The sequence below is a fragment of the Rhipicephalus sanguineus genome, chromosome 8, assembly GCF_013339695.2.
Source record: "Rhipicephalus sanguineus isolate Rsan-2018 chromosome 8, BIME_Rsan_1.4, whole genome shotgun sequence".
Classification (NCBI taxonomy): Eukaryota; Metazoa; Arthropoda; class Arachnida; order Ixodida; family Ixodidae; genus Rhipicephalus; species Rhipicephalus sanguineus.
The window spans coordinates 1,490,605-1,508,458 of NC_051183.1; positions in this window are offsets into that span (position 1 = coordinate 1,490,605).

Genomic DNA, 17,854 nt, shown 5'->3' on the forward strand with positions numbered 1-17,854 from the left:
TTAGAAGCCTGGTTGAGCAAAAAAAGCCATCCTTGATCTTCAATTATTTGCCGCTAATATGAGATTTCAGAAACTACAGACTATTGCTTCAACAGTATCAAGGAACCCATATTTTTGGGACTTTCTGCGAAAGGTATTGAAAAAAAATATTCGCAAATCCCACGGCTTGTGGGAATCGGTTTCATGCGAAGCAGTCAGAGAGTAGTTCTATGCTGTATTTTTTGGCTTTGAGAAAAGCATTAAGAGGTAGATAGACGCGTTTTTGTAAGTGCAGTATTTGCACATTGTGGGCTCACCAGACACGTTGACGACAACACTGGTCTTTAAAAGGTGACCTATGGTCTCACGTAACGTCAGCCAATACCTCAGTATTAAAGGAACGAAGTGCACTTTATGGTGCGACGATGTGAATATCATGCGTCACTTTCGTTAGCGTATTACTACGGGTTCGCGCAAGGCTTGAATATACCTTGCTGAGTCATAAAAGTACAAATGTAATCCTTGTTAGACTGCTAGAAAGCGGAGCCAACACTAAACCATAATTGACGTTAACCCGATATGACGCCTGTATCATAGGAGTACATATGTAATCAGAATGAAATTTTATTAATATGTGAGATAACGTTCTTCGTAAGGAAATGCCAGCAGCACTAAAGAAAAGAGAAGAAACTGAGCCAGGAAAAAGAGACAGGAACAGGTAGGACGCCGGACTAACAACTGACTTTAGGAACGTTGCAGGAAGGTTCCTGCAACGTTCCCTGAAGTCGCTCACCATTGATGATCCTTTTGGCATTGACAGTTCCAGGGAGGTGATTGACGTCTTGAAGTCGGCAAATATGACAGCAAGCTCGGCGTTCTCGGTGGACATAGAGGAGCTTTATTACTCCGTTCCCCATCAAGAACTGTTTGTGGCGGTTCAGGAACTTATTGAATGTAATGGGGAGACGGCCTTTCAAAGTAGTTGCGGCCTGTCGACGGGCAACTTCATGGAACTTTTAATGTTTTATCTTCAGGCTACTTTTGTGAATTTCGAAGGCAAGCTATTCTTGCAGAAAAATGGTGTGTGCATTGGTTCCTGCGTGGCGCCTATTCTATGTAACATATACCTTGCAAAATTCGACGACTCTGTGTGTACAATTTTAAATGATAGACGAGTCTACCATATATTCAGATACGTAGATGACTTTCTTATTCTTTTAAATATTGGACCAAGTGACTGCCTCACTAGTGCCATCATTGTGACATCTTGCAGGTGTTTAAGTCCTGCTCCACTAATCTATCTTTCACTCATGAAGAACCACTTGATAATTCTATTAGGTTTTTAGATTTGTCACTAATTTTTCCCATCGTCATATCTGCTGGATGTACAGTCCTAGGACTAAAAAGATGCTCCTTCCGTTTGAGTCTTCTCATTCGAAGCTCGTAAAGCGAGCAATTGCCAACCTTTGCATTTCCAATGCATTGGAAAAAAGTTGTACGCATCAAATGCAAACCGGTTTTCATCAGCAGGTTGAGAGGCTGGTGAATGCAGGCTACTCTCAGGTTATGATTGAGGCGGTAGCGGAATCTCTGCACATAAAAAAGAAACAGCCTTCTAGACAGCGTAAGGCATGTGAAGAGAAGAAGCAAGTAGTGGTTATGCCATACTTACATGGCGTATCGCACAATCTTAAGAAGGTGGCCGGGAGAAACGGCGTCAAGCTTGTGTTTTCTGCGCCCTGCATTTTGTCCAGCATATGTAAGCGAGTTGCGCGGCATGGGATTAGTAGGTTCAGTTGTAATACGGCGCATGTCAACAGATTCAGCAGGTGTGACACTAGCATTGTCTACAGTATTCCCCTGACCTGTGGCAAAGAATATATTGGGCAATCGGGTAGGTGTGTGAATGACAGAATGCGCGAGCACGCAAATTTACTTCCTACGGGCACGGGTGGAAATCTACGGATTCACTGCAAAGTGTGCGGTTGCGCCCCTCTATTCAGCAACGTTTCGGTGACTGGGAGAGCTAAAACACAGAAAGAACGTGAAATTATTGAAGCGTTTCAGATTCACAAACTTGGTCCTGATAAGTGTGTGAGTGCGCCATCTGTGTTTTTGAATGACAAGGAGGTCCGATTTCTCGACAGTGATAGGTGATAGGTTGCCTGTTTTTGATTCACGGTTGTTGCTGCGCATGCTCATTTCGGTTGTTGTTCGCGTCTTCATCGAAATAAAGTCAGTTGTTAGTCCAGCGTCTTACCTGTTCCTGTCTCTTTTTCCTGGCTCAGTTTCTTCTCTTTTCTTTAGTGCTGCTGGCATTCCTTACGAAGAACTATGTACCAACTTGCCCAACAAGCCACCCTAATGAAATAACGTTATTACAGACAGTATACAGAAGGAGTTCCCGTGGTCGGAGACTGAACTGGTACCTCCTGTACATGATGAACACAAAAACAAATAAGATATTGCTTCGACAGGAAGGCAAGATGTTTATGTTAATGTTTATTGCTTTGTTATAAAATTAGATAGGGAGCGCTGCAGCCACAGCTGACGTTGCACCGACATTACACATGTATAGGGCGTTTTTCCAACGCAGTTTCTAGACCTGGCGTGGCTCTGTGGTAGAATACCTCACTGCCCCGCAGAATGCTTCAGAAGGGAAAACGCTTGGGCGTGTTGGTTGTTCATCGTTCTTAGTGAGCGCTTGTCCTGGTTTCTTTCTTCTCCCGTGTTCTTTTTTGCGCTATGGTTTCTGAAGAACGCAGAAAGCTCGGATTCAATTCCTGCTATCCGAATTTTTATTCTTTGAATTCGTCGAGTCACCGCTGCCGATGTCGTCTCTTTTCTTAACGCTCACGTATTTGCATTATCAATGTCTGTTTTTTCCGTTCCTTGGTTGGTATAAACTGTCGTTCACCTGTGGCGCATACCCGTACACCGCGGCCCCTGGTACTCGGATATGTGCAACACAGGTCTGGAGTAAAGGGTTTGACGACGAATGCGAGTGGATTGCAACGTTATTCGTGTCATGACCAGACAGGCATGTTCGTCAAGTCCTCTTACCCACCCACGTCAATTTTGGTCTACACCAAGTCAAGGAGGCGATCACGAGAGCACCCAGACGTAGGCGAATAGATAGATAGATAGATAGATAGATAGATAGATAGATAGATAGATAGATAGATAGATAGATAGATAGATAGATAGATAGATAGATAGATAGATAGATAGATAGATAGATAGATAGATAGATAGATAGATAGATAGATAGATAGATAGATAGATAGATAGATAGATAGATAGAAACGCTCGAATTGCCTAGGGTTCGCTAATCTTTTTAGTCCCAGTAATAATAATAGTAATAATAATAATATTACAAATAATAATAATAATAATAATAATAATCTGGGGTTTAACGTCCCAAAACCACGATATGCTTATGAGAGACGCTGTAGTGAAGAGCTCGGGAAATTTCGACCACCTGGGCTTCTTTAACGTGCCCTTAAAAATGAGTGCACGGGCCTCAAATATTTTCGCCTCCATCGAAAATGCAGCCGCCGCGACCGGGATTTGATCCCCCGACCTTCGGGTCAGCAGTCGAGCGCCATAACCACTAGACCACTGTGGCGGGGCTTTTCAGTCCCAGTCGGTGTGCTGATCCTGCCTGCCCTCCTGCAAATGATTTCTGCACCTAACGTGGTTCTACACCTAACCAGCATCGACCTGCCTGTGACCAAGCGACGATGTCATGTGATGACGTCACAAATTTTGGTGATCTGTGACGTCATGACGCCTTCATATGCTGCCGTCATCGCGTGATCATTATTTTTGGGATCACCCGTGTTGACGCCGACAACGCGCGACGGTAAGTTTTCACGTCTGATGAGGCATGTAAGGCTTTCGCCTTAATAAAGCACGCAACTAACAAGACAGCTGTTTATATCTCGTCTAAGCGGTAGACGTTTATTGCCATTCGGTGAAGGAGTCTGCTCAAATTTACAAGCACGCGCAGACGTTCAGTAGAGGCAAAAGGCAGACTCCAATGCTGTAGCCCTGAGTGTTGCAGCTTTTGATGCAGGCGGTGGTGTCCGGGCATCCGCTGCCAGTTCCTGCAGAAGCATGACGATCAGATTACTGAGAACTTTCTATAGAGCATACCCAGCCCAAATTGCGGTGCAGAAAGAAGTAGACTACTACAAAATAAAAAGGTTCAACAACCGTAACTGAGCACGATAGGCGTGATACATGATAAGCGCTTCGGAAAAAAGGAAAAGTATCCACTGTCTTAGAGACGAGTTTCTAATTACGACCAGAAAGTATAAGGCTCGCGAACGTCACAAATAAGCTTCAATATTTTGAATTATTTGCAAATTACTATGCAGTAGGAGATAATTCATACTCTTAAAATTTTTGTGCTGAACATAACTCTGTTTGGTTGTGAAGAGCTAAAGATAAAGTGCAGCACAGCGGCGCTCCCGCGTTGGCCTTCCCATTCTATGAATAATAATTTTCAAGTGTCAGGCGGCTTGAAAGAGCCTATAAGAGCGGCGGATTTCAGAGGCTGCTCCTGGTGAATTTGTTTTCAGCTTATCATGCGCACTTGTGAGGTAATAAGAGCAGGTGATAATAAGGACAAAGAGTACCTCCGATATCTAAGATAAAACAGAATCAAGCTATTCGAGTACGCTTAAGGAAGTATTACGATCGATTTGACGTGACTGTCCGCGGATAATGTGTAGCATATAATGCGGACCTTCGAGAAGCATATTTTATGTAGCATAATACAAAATTTCTAATATTAGGAATACATCAGCTAACATTCTGTTTAATTTGGCTACAAGAACCGCAGTGCCTAAACATACTCTTTTGAAATGGAGATCAGATGATTCTTCGTATCAGTTCAGAAACGGTCATGAAAAAGCAATATAACGAGAACGAGGTTGGACAGAAAATGTCAATTACGTTATCTTATCACGAAGCGCGCGCAACTGTGCATAGTTGGTGTTTCAATGGCTGCCTTTATCTCAGTACTTCTGCTGACAAACACCCGATAGAAAATACCCGAAACTACGTCCTAAATTTAACAGCCGGAGATGGAGACGTCGGTACCACGGTTAACGCAGCGGCCCGCTATCTCGGTCGAACAATTACTCTGCGATTATTCCAGCTCTCCACTAATGCGCTAAGGAGAAACTTTTCGTGCTCACCTCCTCCTCCTCCCGTTCTCTCCTCATCTGCAGTGACGACTGCCACAAACACTGCAGACAAAACGCGCAAGATAAAGGACACAGCAATGTGTAACAAAGTCAACCACGAAAATTCACGGCGATGGCTCTTTATTCTAGTTGGCACTGCACATTAGAATTATTACAGTGCGCAGTGACGTAGACAGCGCTGTCTTCACTCTGTCGCCGTCAGTGTGCGCTTTAAGCCTTTTAAAACATAATAATTCGAGTGCGAGTTACATTTATTTGCAAGGACATAGCACCAATATTCAGATTTCGCAGACTAAAATGGTTCGAGTTAAAGCCCGGGGTGCAAAATTCAAATGTAACACTCTATATATATAATCCTAATAAATTAGAGAAATGCTAACGCAAATCCCATAGTAACTATTCTGTCATAATGAAGAGTTCTTTATTTGTGGTTCGCTCATTGGAGCATCCACTAATGAGCTAAATTACTGCACTAATACTTTGTAAACTCGAGTTCCACAGGACCGTTACCATAATAATTGGAAATAAAACTGAGCTAGTTTTTCGTGGAGTTGAATGCGGTCGTATCTTGTTTGGAACAGAAGCGAGCAGAGAGTCTGTATAGCCATGTATTGCAATCTGAATATTCTGCAGGGTTGGCACAACCACGTTGCTGCCTTACTTGGATAAGGAAGTAAAAAACGTATACTGAATGGTGTACAGGACGCCCATTATTGAAACGGAGTTCTTTATTTACACTACAAATTGCTGCTCGACTACTTACCTGCTAGAAGTGCAGAAAGCAAGACAGCCGACGAAAACTTCATCGTGGAAATTAAAGTTGCTTAGGCAGAAATTAAAGATGTAAACCTGCAAGAAAACGCAGGTTTACATCACTTTTGAGTCCTGAGACAAGGGTGGAGTATAAAAAATGGTCTCAGTTTCCTATGAGACCTAAATAAAGAAAAGGAGGTCTGCATAACAATGTACGAATATGATGTGTGGTTTGCTGTTGATAGCACTCTCAGCACAAGACATCATGTCTACCTCTCTAGGGCATTGTTAAAAGTGGCCGCTATCGATAATACTGGTACAAAAAAAGTGTTGTCACCAGAACAGAAAAGGCCTAAAGCTGGCTTTTGAGTGCTGAGAACTGTGCCAGTCTCATCCGCTTGATCGATCGAGGCTTTGAAAGCTTGTTAGGTAAATCTAAGTGACATCGAGGCGAGAGTGGCGCTCGATTGCGTCAGGCTTTCAGCCTTAAAGTGGTTCGTAGAGAAGCATGGCACTTATTATGTCACTAGTTCTATATAATATAGGTTGTATACCGAGGGATTATAGATATTTCTCGTTCAAGTAAAATTGTCATATGTCTTGGAAGGTACATGAACACCACAGTTCTGAACAATAACACCAGGAGATATTATCGAGCCCAGACAGGTGCAAAAATATGGGCCGTGAGGAGAGATGTAAAAAAAAACATACCTGGATAGAGTGGTGGGAAAACTAGAAGGGTGCTTACTGGAGCAGGAGTTGCAAGTCTGACAAATCCCGATGCCGTTTGCTGCATAAATACCCATTCCAGAAGGAAATTGAGCAGCACGTGTAGCATTTTGGCGAAGACATAGATGTCCACGTGTTGTCCAGTAAACAGGTGAATGTCTTTCATATCAGGTCATTAACAGGGGTATAATAAAACGCTAAAGCAAGAAGGACCGCTAAAGAAGGATATGAAACATAAGCAAACCGGATACAGATCTTTGCGGAGAATAGTAGTTGATAAAGATTTATACGTACGGCCCGTGTAGAGAGCGGTATAAATTTTATGGCGTTTCCAAAAATATTGCCGTCTCATATGCCCTGTGTATGAATCATTCAGTAAGAGTTTATGACGAAGCGCGTACCCAGCTTATCTGTATTTTCTTACTTTACCGTGAAGGTAAAAAGCCTCCTAGTGAACCGCTACGAGGCTTTTCTGTTTTGCAATCGGACAAGAGGAAATGTCGTAGGTCATATCTCTTCCATCACATGTACGATAATCCCACGTTCAGAAAATAGTCAGAATTCAGTGATATGACGTCCTTGACATATTAATAAATATACCCCTGTAGCGAGTAAACAAATCAGTTCTTGCATAGGTAGAAAAACTTGGCAATGTTTATTGATCCTTGTCGAAGATGTAGGCAGTCCCACATAACTAAGCTTCAGCAGCTACCTCAGGTCATTCTGTGACAGTTTCCAATAAAATTCTCGCACCTCTCATCGTTGGTTAGTGCTGAACAGCCTGCCGAGGTTAAGTACTGGCTATTCGCCCTGCCAGTTTTCGATTCTCGCCCACATTAAAAAGCGGTGTCTAGCTTCGTTTTCTGGTTCAAGTTTTTACAATGTAAACGGTATTGGCAACTATTGAATGCGGCAATACCCGCGTGCTATAAAAGCAAGTGGACACATTGCCGCACATCATAAGAAAAGCGCCAAATTTCCGTCCAGATATTATTCTGAGAAACTCTATCCGTTAACAGACGTAATATCGCGCTATATAAACGTACAATTGCACAAGGAATCACACCATTTGAACTGCAGTACGAATGGGTGCTTTATTGCTGGCCAACCATTAGAGGTGTCTCGCCGTAATCCATCAACGTCACCCACGTCCAACAAAGTGTGCAGCTACGCAGGTGCACACGTTGCCTCACAGAAGCTGTGCGGGCTTCTAGCTTCAGTACAAAATGCTGGTGAACTCTTCCGTAGTGATTGATTCGCAGCTTTGGACTAACCGCTCTAATGCCTTTGTCATGCTTCTACTGCGGTTATACTTAACCGTAGTTTACAGGACTAACCACAGTGAACGCGAACGCGGATTTGCCCTTGCTTCACGGGCTCAGTTTGGTCAGTTGAGGAAGCCGACTAAATGACGTGCTTGAGTTTTGCGGTACGAGACAGCAGTTCTGCACTTCCGATGTGAAAAGCAATTGCCCTCAAGAAACCTGCAGCGATAGGGCTTTGCCATCTTGTAACCGACTCAGTGGAGGGAATAATCTTTGTTGTGGGCTTTTCCACGGGTTTCGCTTGGCTACTGCTCGCCGACTAAATTTCTGTTCCATGAGAATCATCTGCAAAGCTGCCGATTAAGTTGCGCCGGTTTACGACTGGTGTACTCGCAGCTTCTCCGCCATCTTGTCAGCTTCTCAGTTTGTGACCAGCCGTATATGCGAAGCTCCGCTTGCCCTAACTGCGGTTACGTCTGCGCTGTAGCTACCTCTAACCGTAGGTAGCTTAGCCTCGGTTAAGGCTGGCTGTGTGGAAGGGGTATAAGAGAGTCTACAACGGGCTCTCAGGCCGCTGCTCGAGCTTCGCTTTGGCTGTGCTGCGTGTTGCGGGCACGTGTGGCGCTTTTATTTCTTTCACAGCATTTTTACAGTATGAGCAGTGTTATGGGAAATAGTGTCGCCTGACAAAGCAGCATTCACAAGCTGTTGATAAACAATATACTTACGAAAGGTGCCAAGGAATGGAATAGTCACAAAAATAATTCACTTTATCAAAAGCTATCGAGAGCAAACAATTTAACATTCGGCATTATTTTTCCTTACAATTAGAGCAAAGTAAGTTCGTCATGAAACTGCCAGTTCCTGCGTTTCGGTTCTGAGCAAGGGCGTAGGCAGAAATGTTTTCGGAGGGGGGGGGGGCGCCACCTTGATCTAAATTGGGGGCCGGGCAGGCAGATGTGGTCGAGTGTCACTTTGTGCTCTGTGTGCCATGACAAAAACAAAATTCGGGGGTGGGGGGGGGGGGGCACGGGCCCGGTGTGTGTCCCCCCTGGCTACGCCACTGGTTTTGAACACGTGTTTTTTGCAGCTGTGTAGTCATATATAGCTGTGCACGCCATACGGGGAGCACATAGCTAAATCAGCAACCTAATCGGCGCCTCAAGTAACATTATTATGCAGCGACCCATGTAATACGGTCAGCACGAGAGCACGTGCTCCCATTTATTTCACAACTTTTCCTTCTTTCGTTTTTGCAAGGGACAGAAAGTTTCGTGAATAACGACTGCACAAGGGCCTATGTACACGAAAGGACACATTATCCATATTATGCTTGTGGCGGGAGGCTACAACACGAAAGAGAGTAAGCGAATACGACGACAGCTCGGTCTTCACGGTGGCAGGACGACAGTGGCGGCTAGCGCTATTTGGTAGGTCATGATGAGGGCTGCAGCGCAAACTGAGGACGAAGAAGGCTTGGACAGACGAGGACGAGAGCTGCCCGAATACTAGAAATGTAATTTGAAAGAGCGGTAGCTTGGACTAGTTGGTAGGTTATGATTGGGGCTGTAGCGCAAACTGAAGACGAAAAGGACAGAACAGACGAGGACGAGCGCTGCCCCATACTCGAACTATGTCTTAAAAGAGTGGCATTTTGGGCTAGTTGGTAGCTCGTGATGAGGGCTTTTGCACCAACTGAGGACGGCGAAGACAGAACAGGTGAGGATGAGAGCGACTCGAATAACTAGAAATGTAACTTAAAAGAGCGGCAGCTTGGGCTAGCTTGTAGGTCATGACTGGGGCTGTAGCGCAAACTGAGGACGAAGAAGACAGAAGATACGAGGACCAGTGTTATGAGAAGTAGTGTCGCCTGACAAAGCAGCATTCACAAGCTGTTTATAAAGAATATACTTACGAAAGGACGAGCGCTGCCCCATAACTCGAACTATGTCTTAAAAGAGTGGCATTTTGGGCTAGTTGGTAGCTCGTGATGAGGGCTTTTGCGCCAACTGAGGACGGCGAAGACAGAACAGGTGAGGACGAGAGCGACTCGAATAACTAGAAATGTAACTTAAAAGAGCGGCAGCTTGGGCTAGCTTGTAGGTCATGACTGGGGCTGTAGCGCAAACTGAGTTGCATCGTCCAGGTCGGTCGAGGCGGTCACGAGGCAGCTGCGTTCTTGCTCCGGTTCATCAAGCCCTCAAGACAGCTGAGTGAGCACTCAAGGTTTTGCCTAAGGGTCGGGCGGATCTAAATAGTAGTGGTTGGAAGGTGATTTACTGTTTTATCGGCTGCTAGCACAACTGATGTCGACAACTTCTCCTGGTGATGGCCCGGGGCGGTCTCCGCCTTGGTCAGCCACTCTCTCACCTGATCAAATGCCGCTTGAAGCGTTTTTTCGCAGTGGTGTGAGCAGTATTCCTGTAGCGCTAGTGCCCCTGCACGGAGGATCCATTCGGACTTACCAACCCGAAAGCGGTGCAGGCGGAACTACAGGCGGCCACGCGCCATTATCTTCACATTACTGATGTCCGGCAGTTTGGCAAAGGTGGGATTGTCTACCGATCGCCGGACCAGGCTTGTGTGTATGATCTTCTAAAATGCTCGTCATTTGGATCAATGCAAGTGAGTGCTTTCAGTCCCGACCGCACCTTGCCTGCACCAAGGGAATTGTTCGCGGAGTAGAAGCTACGTTAAGTCCCAGCAGAGACACTTGAGAAGCTTTCCTGCAGCTGGTGCGATAGCAATTTACCGGTGCAACAGAATGGTCGACAACAAACGAGTGCCAACAGAATCGGTGATTGCCACGTTTGCAGGTACATCATGCCCTTCGGAAATCAAAGTGTGGCCGCTGATTTTTAGAGTAGATCCGCTTGCCTCGCGTCCATTACAATGTCGCAACTGCTGGCGATATGGACACAGTTTGGGAGGTTGCAAATCTGGCATGCGATGCTGTATGTGTGGAGAGGGTCACTCCCCGAACGACTGCACTGCTCAGTCGCACAAGTGTTGCCTGTGTGGAGGTGCTCACAAAGCTGATGAACCCACCTGTCCAGCTAGAGCGCAGGAAATCCAAGTCTTAGAGATTATGGATAAAAGGCGGTGCTCGCGAAGAGAGGCTATTTCAGCTGTAAAGGAAAGAGAACATGGATATGCTAGCGTAACTGCACGACACCAGGCGATGACTGATGCAAATATTCGCAAGTGATAGCAGAAGCTGTAGAAAAAGCTATGGCCAAAATGATGGAAAGAGTAGTAGAAAGTGTGACGGAATGCCTTAGTGGATTATTGACATCTCAAATGGGACTAATGGCTCAAGCGGGGACTATTCAGTCAGCGGGTCTCAACCGAAACGCTCTTCCCTCGCAAGTTGATGGTTTAAATGCGACTCCATCTCATGAAGGCCCGATTTCAAGCTTTCCTACAAAAAGCGGTAGCTGTCTGGGCTCGCAGGCCTCCACAGCAGATTCACAGGAAAATGCAAGCATGGATGTTGACTCGCGCGTACAGAAACGAAGGGCTTCTTCCCTAAATGCGACTGAGACTATTCCCAGCTCGAAATCAAAGAAAATTTTCCCGCAGGTCAAGGCAACAGCTAATATCTTGGAAGAGGCAGTAGCCTCTGCGGTGCTTTCACCACCGGAAGGTAGATGAAAGTACTGCAGTGGAACTGCCGATCAGTATTTGCTGCTTCTACAGATTTTAACGGTTTTAGTTTCCCAGATTTATCCGGATGTAATCCTACTACAAGAAACTTGGTTATCTCCTGACAAATTCTACAGTTTGTGTAATTACCGATCATTTCGATTAGATCGTCCATCCAGAGGTGGTGGTTTGCTTACCTTTGTATCGAATAGATTTTGTCACAGAGCACAAATATCATTTCAGCTAATGTCTACAGAAAGTGAAATTTTGGCGGTAGAATTAACTCTTCCAGGAGGTTTCACATTTTCATTGGTTAATGCTTATTTTCCTTTGGGTGTGCTGGATACACGGACATTAGATTCAATTCTTCTAAGCTGTGGAAAAAAGATCGTACTAGCTGGAGATTTCAACTCTCATCATATATCATGGGAATTCAAAACAGACCAATGTGGAAAGCGCCTATGGGACTGGGCGACATCCAATCAGTTCAGTTGCCATAACACGGGATCCTTAACGTTTCTGCGGGGTCAGTTTAGATCGATATTGGATCTTACGTTTTCGGGTCCAGGACTTTCGGTATTATATTGGGAGACATTTGAGGCCGGACCAGCAGCGATCACATTCCAGTGGTATTCGAGATCAATTGCTCACAGTACTCTACCAGGTTAACGTTCGTTCGTTTATTGATTATAAAAGATTTAAAATGAATTTGCAGAAATCTTTTATTCCTGTAGCTGAGAATCCGTGCAGCGTGCGTAATATTTGCGCTATTCTCGACTCCTCTCGAAAGAAATCGGAGTTCGAAATACAGGGAACGAAAGACCCTACTTCAAGAAATTGGTGGAATGACGATGCTCGAGGGATTATAAGCGACGGAAAGCAGCGTGGAAGCAGCTCATGCACAATCGTCTCCTAGAAACTGGAAAAACTACAAGTTTATTGCAGGGACATTTCAAACGAATCAGTACGAGAGCAAAGGACGAATACAACATGTTTCGCCATTTTGAATTTCTGTCAAAGTCTAAAAATAAGAGCGCGGCTTGTTCCGGTATTTAGGATCAATCAAATTATTCCGCGTTCCTTAAATATAGAATCAATTGTGCGTAACTACCGAAAAATAGAAGACTCTCTAGATGTATATGCCAGAGGTTTGGAGGTTTAGATTTCTTCCTGCATTCCTTCATCTTTTGTGCGACAAGACAGTCCGAGTATGGTGAGAGTTGTCATTGACTGAGTATCCTCAGTGGTATCAGGTTTACAGCGGCAGCCCCAGGTCCTGATGGCATCACTACAAAGAGTTTGAAAATTTTCTTCGATGTCGCTCCTAATGTTTTATTGGATACCATAAATTTTCGATTAGAAACACTTGGATTCCTTCAGTGTGGAAAGTAGCTAAGGTGATTCCCCTGCTTAAAGATAAAAATAAAGGGTAAGCTCTTGACAACATTCGACCGATTTCGTTAACATCCAATTTTGTCAAATTAATTGAGAGATTATTACACGCACGGATAACCAAATTTGTTACCGCTAAAGGATTATTGAGTCCCTGTCAAATTGGATTTAGACCAGGGATGTCAATATGGTGTGCACACGTTGATCTGGAGAGTAGAATCCAGCTAGCACGGCGTCAGAAACAGTACGCAGCACTACTTACTTTAGATATCTCTAAAGCGTACGATAGCGTAGAGTACCCGATTTTACTTGAAAGAATGAAAGAGATTGGCTTGCCTGACTATTTCATTGCGTGGACGACTGAATTCTTGCTGGACAGGGAGTTTTACTGCATACAGAGTGGTATTTCAACTGGTAAATTCAGACAAACACGCGTGTTCCTCAAGGAGCAGTGTTGTCACCGCTATTGTTTAATAATATTGCTCAGCTCCATTCCTCGTCATCGAAACGTAAACACGTATGTTTATGCTGATGGATAAGCATTCTTTGCCTCGGGGGATGATATTCAGTCACTGTACGACTTTTACAAGGATACTTGTCCGCCTTGGAATATTGGCTCGACAGTATTCGTTTGACCATTAACGTACAGAAGTGTGCAGTTCTGTCACTTCTCCTCCGCTAGACAACATAAATATATCCTTTCATTTCATCAAGCAGACATTCCCCAAGTGCAACAGTCAAGTACCTCGGAATTATTTATGATGGAAAGCTTAACTGGCGTATGCCATATTGAACATACGGCGACTAAAGCATCACGTTCGATGGGAATACTCAGAAGGATCAGCAATCATCGATGGGGCATGCGCAGAGACACACTGATAATGATTTGCCGTGTGTATATACGCCCTATATTGGAGTTTGGATGTGCCTTATTCTCCGGCGCACCAGCGTGGAAGTTAAATCCGCTAGTTTTGCTTGAACGCCAAGCACTTCGCTGGTGCCTGGGGTTACCAAAATTTGTAGCAAATGCAGTTCTATATTAAGGAATCCCGAATCCCACTTTGAACACTCGATTCAAAATATTAACAGTTCAAACATTCTTAAGGCTCTATAATCGCCGATAAGACGAGACCAATATGTATTTATAAGCCAGCCAGAAACTGTTTTTTAATGTCTCGTGGCCTCGGTTCCACGCCCCACAGGTGATTCTTACACAGCGGCTATTGGACCCATTAAGATAAACCTTAATGATATAATGGTAATGAATAATAGATTGAGTTCATTGGCGATATCATATGATGATATATTCCTTAACAAAGCGAAGTTACTTCCTTGGAGTGTACTGAATGGACTTTTTCAAGATCACTTAAATCAGATTAGCACGAATGTTGTGATAGCAACTGATGCTCGCTGTGTGAGGAAAAAGGCCGGTGTTGGAATTTTTTCCACACACCTAGACTGGTCCTTTCTGTAAGAGCTCCCTGACCATACACCAATATTTTTGGCTGAATTCTTAGCTGTCATTTTGGCCCTGCGTAAGCTTCCCGTCTCCATAACTTCAGTGGCTATAGTAACCGATTCATTATCATTGTGTTCTGCTTTAACAACCCCAGCTGAATCACATACTCTGAGATTATTGCGCGCACTTGGTCCACAGCATTTGCGAAACCTGCGGTTAGTATGGGTTCCGGGGCATAAAGGGATAGTATTGAATGAAGTTGCGGACACTTTGGCAAAGGCTTCCCTTGCAGGGCCCAGTCCTTGATCTACTTCCAGTTACGGCGTTCGTCGCTGCGGCCAGATTTAGAAAGCACGCTTTAATCATTGCTTACTCCTAGTCTCGCTTCATCACCAGATTTTCAACAGCCTTCAGTTCCCTTGGAGCAGAAATGGTGTAAACAAGGCAGATAGAAGTAGCAATGACAAGATTGCGCTGTAGGATCCCAACTCTTAATTTATAGATGCACAGAGCTGGTCTCGGCGATCTCTCCTACATGTTCCTTTTGCAATGAGGCAGAAAAAATCGAACATTTTCTTGCTGGAATGCCGACGTTTTTCCTCTCTCAGAAAACGAACAATTGAAATTGTAATGCGGCACCTTGATCTGCCAGTTACTTCAACTATACTGTTATCATTTGGGGCTTCTGTGCTGGGGCACTCGGACGGGAATATATGCAGTAGTATCGAAAAATTCATATGCGAATCAAATCGTCTTATTCGACACATCAGCCGCTAATAATTTTTAAAATTGTCATAATGACATAAACAATTTGGCCATTTGGCAGGTTATGCAAACACGGTCTAATCAAAAACTAAAATTAATTTTAAAAAAAAGAAGAATACGCTTCATTCTAATTGATACAGTAACGTCTATTAGCTCTTAAAATTGTCAGACTTTATGATCCGCCCGACTCTTGGCCGATCCCCCTGAGTGGGTAGGTGCCATCATCCAAGGAGCATCATCATCATTATCATCAGCGCTGCCCCCATAACTAGAAAAACACCTGAGAAGCGCGAGGGCTTGTGCTTTTGGTATGACATTATAAGGGCTCTAGCGCAAAATAAAGACAAATAAACGAGGGTGGGCGCCGGTGGAATAACTAGAATTATCGCTTAGAGGAGTGGTAGGTTGGGCTGGAATCTAGGTCATGGTAAGGACTGTAGAGCAAACTAAGGTCGAAGAAGACAGAACACATGGGGACGAGAGGTTTTCGAATTACTAGATATATAACTTAGAACAAATGCAGCTTGGGCTAGTTGGTAGGCGATTATGAGGGCTGTAGCGCAAAGTCAGGATGAAGAGCACAGAAGAGACGAGGACGAGCGCTGCCCGAATAACCAGAAATATAACTTAGAAATCTGTTCTGTCTTCTTCGCTCTGGCAAAGAGCTAAAATACATAGTGTAGAATTATTTTATCAACTGGTAAACACGCACTTTAGAACTAATGCCACAGCCTTCGCTTCTTCAACTACATATAGAGGGAATATGCGGCAGAAACATGACCGAATGTTTGCAGAATATTTCTCCAGTAACAATGCATTCAGTTTTTAATTTTATTCAAAGTGATCACCGCCAATGAGGCGGCGGTACATGTTTTCAGGAAAGTATTTCACGAGGTTTACGTAACAACGGTAATCATTTGCAGCACCCTTCAAGGCTCTGGTCAGGAAAGGTCAGGTCTTGTCTTTTTTCAGATTCTCAACTTCCAATGGCAACGTGTATAAACACTAAGAGAATAAGCGCTAAAAGTGACGAGTTCAAAAGGAGAACAGACAAAGGTCCTTTGTCTGTTCTCATTTTGAGCTACGCAATTTTAGCGTTTATTCTTTCAGTGTTCATGGATAACCAACTAGCCCAACAGTCCTGTTCTGCTAAGGTACCTGTATCTGCCCAATGCCACATATATCGCGAGAGCTTCAGCTCGGTTGCGGGGCGGCTGATGGTTACGGAGCCACCTTGGCCGGAGCGCTTGTGGCCCCACCCATCCAATACCGTGGGAAATACTCAACAAAGTACTCACTCACTCACTCACTCACTCACTCACTCACTCACTCACTCACTCACTCAGGTGAAGAAGGTATACACGTATTCGACATTTAAAACAATAGGTGTTGTTACAGTGTAAGAATCACAAAACCAGCTTGTGATAAGATTGCTAGGGTCCTTGCAGAAGCATTTGCCGTTTACACGGCCTGGATGTTCGTCAGAACATCCAGGCCGAGAACATTTCCTGTACGTAGCCTACAATGTCATTTTTACTCGCACCAAGTCTGTACGACATTAGCGCTACAGCATGTAAACCATTTATGAGCATTGTATTTATGTTTGAGAGTATTACAAGGAGTACAAAATTAAGACAAACACGCAACGACTTCACTGGTCTGATCGAATGGCATTGTCCGGCCTTCCTTAATGCCAAACGTACCTTCCTTTACTGTACAACAGAACAACCGTAAGTTATCACTGTGCACGTGTCGTCATAAATTAGTACTGAATGACACATACCATGGAAATAGCGCAAAGCCATTTTTCTGAAAGGATGGAACACAAAATTTAACCATGGACGAGATATATGTCAAATTGATTCTCAAAAAAGACTTATATCCGCTTGCACATCGTCACATCCTCTTCTAGCAGCCTTCAGGCTTTAAAATTTCCTTGTTCGGTTTAATTACTTTACAGCAGAGCACTCCCCGTGTACGTCAATACCCTTTGACAGAACGCCACACACGTTCACCTTCAGCACGTGCTGCCTTCACTTCCTGCCAAAGGAGAGATTTAAAAGCTCCCCGAAATTGTGCTTTGATCAGACTCCTAGCTGTTGCTCCAATAAGGACCAACCTTGACCTCTTGCATTTTGGCCATTTAAGGTAAGTATTTTGACATCTGTGCTCACAGTGGAGGTTAATGCAGTTTCTATCGGCATGAGATATGCTTTCGCGGTTATTATTCTGTCCGAGGTTATGTATGCATCCTCCAAGGAAAGTTCCGTGTATGCGATGTATACCTTCTTTCATCAAAATGATTCCGGAAATTTACTATATAGAACTAGCGAATGTCTGGACTCCCCACACCCTGTTAGGAGAATCGTAGATGCAGAGAAGTGACGGAGCGAAACTGAACGAACGACTCCCCCTTCTCCCCCAATGCCCATATTATTGTCCTTCTGCTCTAACATAAACGACACCTGCGTATGCCAATTACGTGGGTTTACTCCTGTCAGGTATGAAGGGAATTCCTCCGTAATATTAAGGAGATGCAGTTACTTGAAAACAAGCGTGCTCGTAGAAAATATTACTCCGTAAACCGACCGCCTAGCATAATCCGGTTTTCAGCATCCAGAGTATTTTGGATATGCTTATTTTGTGAAGTG